Consider the following 3,509-nt stretch of genomic DNA (forward strand, 5'->3'; position numbering starts at 1 on the left):
TAGCAGCCTTATTTATAATAGCCAGAAGCTGAAAAGAACCCAGATGTTCCTCAACAGAGGAATGGATACAGAAAATGTGATGCATTTACACAATGGAATACTACTCAGTTATTAAAAACAATGAATTTGTGAAATTCTTAGGCAAATGAATGGATCTGGAGGATATCATCCTGAGTGAGGTAACCCAATCACAAAAGAACACACATGATAAGCACTCACTGATAAGCAGATATTAGCCAAGAAACTTAGAATACCCAAGATACAATTTGTGGATATTTCGTTCCTTCTTAGAATGGGGAACAAAATACCCATGGAAGGAGTTACAAAGTTCAGATCTGAGACTGAAGGAAGGACCTTCCAGAGACTGCCTCACCCTGGGATCCATCCCATAAACAACCACCAAACCCAAGCACTATTGCATATGTCAGCAAGATTTTGCTGACAGAACCCTGATATAGCTTTCTCTTGTGAGGCTATGTCAGTGCCTGGCAAATACAGAAGTGGATGCTCACAGTCATCTATTGGATGGAACACAGGGCCTCCAATGAAGGAGCTAGAGAAAGTACCCAAGGAGCTAAAGAGGTCTGCAACCCTGTGGGAGGAACAACAATATGAACTAAGCAGTATCCCCCAGAGCTTGTGTCTCTAGTTGCATACATAGCAGAGGATGGCCTAGTCGGCCATCAATAGGAGGAGAGGCACTTGGTCTTGTGAATATTATATGCCACAGTACAGGGGAATGCTCGGGCCAGGAAGCAGAAGTGGGTGGATTGGGGAGCAGGGCAGTGGGAGGGTATAAGTGGCTTTCTGGATAGTTTATGAAATGAAAATGAAGAAAAATATCTAATAAAAAATTTGAACAAAAAAGAAAATACCCCAAGAGGCATATAACTAATATTAGAACAAATTCTGTTCCAGGACATCAATACATGATGGACAATGTAGACATGTACATGGAACAGTTACAGCTTTCTTCTGTGGTGATTTATGTTTGTAACCATTTACTATGTAGGATAAAATAGGTCAATTATTTATTTCCATAGACACATAAATACAACAAACTAAAATGAGTGAATATTTCATAGCTTATTATCATTCATTTGTGTCATGGAAAATGTAGTGATTTATATTCAATAAGTTATAGATAAACCTCTATATTGTTTTTATTAATTGCATCTTGGAGCAAAGTATAAGGAACAAATAAAGATGACAAGCATTGATTGTTTAGACAGGCTATTCTATGGTACCCTAATGATTTTTTTATATAATGAAATTTTATATCTCACTTCTGTTAAGACTCTCACATAAGGAGTTGGAGAGATGGCTCAGTAATTAAAAGAACTTGATATTCCTGGAGGTGTCCTAGGTTTAGATCCTAGCACTCTATAATTCCAGTTACAAGAGATATGAAGCCCTCTTCTGTCACTGCGGACACCAGACATGCACATGGACATGTGGTGTTCATACATGCACTTATATACATTAAAATAAAATAAATAAGTAATAAAATATTGCATAGACATTGAGGATTATCTCCACCGTGTCTTACAGGAGTAAGGTGATAGGGAGTCCACCATCTTGTGACTGTGTCATTGAAAGCACATGGCCACAAGAATGTGGAAGCAGAAGACTGGAAAACTAGGTAAATGTGTGGATACCTTTAATGAGATAATTTTGGAACAGCTTAAATAGCTTCAAACAATAAGTCATCACTCCAAAATGAATTATTTAATGTCAATCACAAGAAACTTCAGAAGAACTTTCCCTTAGCAAATAATGTGGCTTAAAGAGACTTAAAAATCTGATATTTACAAATATCTGAATTATTTTAACTAAATCATATTTATATACATTTATGCAAATTAATTGCATTTTCTTATACCCTTGGACACACCAGAAAAGGGTTAGGAAATTGCAACATAGTGATATTCATTGAGAAAGGCTGTTGCCTGTGATGCCTCCTGTTCTCTGTGGTGCAAAAAGAACTGATAAGGTAGGCAAAGGCTGCAGACTGGGATACAGTTGCCTGACTGTGGTGAAGATAAGTGTAACTGTACATTCATGTAGCATGCAATAGTCACAGAAATTTGCATTATTTGTCAGTTGCCCTGAGGAAAGATGAAACATTTAGAAACCTTGCAGTGGGGAAAGTGCATCATCAACCTGCAGTGGTTTCTTTCTTTTTTTATTGGATATTTCCTTTATTTACATTTCAAATGTTATCCCCTTTTCCATTCCCTCACCTGGAAAACCCCTATCCCATCCTCCCTTCCCTGCTTCTATGAGGGTGTTCCCGCACTCACCCACCCACTTCTACCTCCCCATCCTCAGTTCCCCTACACTGGGACATCTATCCAGCCTGCATTGTACCAAGGACCTCTCCTCCCATGGATTCATGACAAGGCCATCCTTTGCTATCATATGTACTCTTATGTTGATGGCTTAGTCCCTGGGAGCTCTTGGGGGAGTGGTTGGTTGATTCTGTTGTTCTTCCTCTGGGGTTGCAATCCCCTTCAACTTCTTCAGTCCTTTCTCTAACTCCTCCTTTGGGGACCCTGTGCTCAGTCCAATGGTTGCCTGCAACCATTCACTTCTGTATTTGTAAGGTTCTGGCAGAGCCTCTCAGGAGACAGTCATATCAGACTCCTTTCAGCAAGCACTTCTTGGTATCCACAATAGTGTCTGGGTTTGGTGACTGTATATGGGATGAATCCCCAGGTGAGACAGTCTCTGGATGGCCTTTCCTTCAGTCACTGCTCTACACTTTATCTCCATATTTGCTCCTGTGAGTATTTTGTTCTTCTTCTAAGATGGACTGAAGCACTCACACTTTGGTCTTCCTTCTTCTTGAGCTTCATGTAGTCTGTGAATTGTATCTTGGGTATTCAGAGATTTTGGGCTAAAATCCACTTATCAGTGAGTGCATACCGTGTAATGTGTGAATTTGTTTTTGTCGTGGAATACTTTGGTTTCTCCATCTATGGTAATTGAAAGTTTGGCTGGGTATAGTAGCCTGGACTGGCATTGTGTTCTCTTAAAAATATGGAATGCTTAACGGATTTGCCTGTCATCCTTTTGCAGGGGCCATGCTAATCTTCTCTGTATTGTCCCAATTTTAGTATATGTGCTGCCAAAGCGAGCACTAGGTTTGGTCTTTTCATTTTGTCCTGGATTTCCTGAATGTTTTGGCTTAGGAGCTTTTTGCATTTTGCATTTTCTCTGACTGCTGTGTCAATGTTTTCTATGGTATCTTCTGCCTCTGATATTCTCTCTTCTATCTCTTATATTCTATTGATGATGCTTACATCTAGGTCTCCTGGTCTCTCTCCTATATTTTCTAACTCCAAGGTTGTCTCCCTTTGTGATTTCTTTATTTTTTCTATTTTCATTTTTAGATCTTGGAGTGTTCTGTTCATTTCTTTTGCCTGTTTTATTGTTTTCCTGTAATTCTTTAAGGGATTTTTTTTGTGTGTGTTTCCTTTTTAAGGGCTTCTACCTTTTTACCTGTT

The 3,509-nt window shown here is 39.1% G+C and overlaps 1 non-coding gene across 1 annotated transcript; it reads right to left on the reverse strand.

Moving 5' to 3' along the window:
• Positions 1-3,036: 3,036 nt before the first annotated feature.
• On the reverse strand, positions 3,037-3,143 carry Gm22062. Its single transcript, XR_003953125.1, has one exon. It is a non-coding gene; the product is annotated as a U6 spliceosomal RNA (small nuclear RNA).
• Positions 3,144-3,509: the final 366 nt, after the last annotated feature.

Source organism: Mus musculus, chromosome X (assembly GCF_000001635.26).
Source record: "Mus musculus strain C57BL/6J chromosome X, GRCm38.p6 C57BL/6J".
In the NCBI taxonomy this organism is placed as follows: domain Eukaryota; kingdom Metazoa; phylum Chordata; class Mammalia; order Rodentia; family Muridae; genus Mus; species Mus musculus.